Raw genomic sequence first — 472 nt, forward strand, 5'->3', positions numbered from 1 at the left:
GTAAATATCACATCCCGTTTTGTTGTGAATTTTCTATTGGCTTTAGGACTTCGTCATCCTTCTCAAAATCATTATTAGTGTCACCATCATCACTATTATTGTAATTGCTATCATTATCTTTATCATTATTCTTCTTATTATGATCATTATCCGTGACAGTGTTTCTCAATGTGATGGAAGTGTTAGTTTTATGGGAGGATACGTATAAATAAATTAAATAAATTCAAAAGAAATAACCTTCCTTAACGAAAATAAATTATGAAACGAGGAAGAGGAAGGAGACCTGTGCTTGCGCCTTCAAGCGCCACATCACACAACAGCCATGTTGGCACAGGAGTACATTGTAGTTGCTGCACATAGTCTGGATCATCTTTCTCTTCCTATTTTGCCCGCACCTTTTGCATCACCGGTACCTTAGAACCGGATGTTAGTGTCTTGTTATGTGTCATTGCTCGCTCTCTCAAGATAGTCC

The sequence above is a fragment of the Penaeus japonicus genome, unplaced genomic scaffold, assembly GCF_977035675.1.
Source record: "Penaeus japonicus unplaced genomic scaffold, GWHDUDI00000001_assembly GWHDUDI00000002, whole genome shotgun sequence".
NCBI classification, from domain to species: domain Eukaryota; kingdom Metazoa; phylum Arthropoda; class Malacostraca; order Decapoda; family Penaeidae; genus Penaeus; species Penaeus japonicus.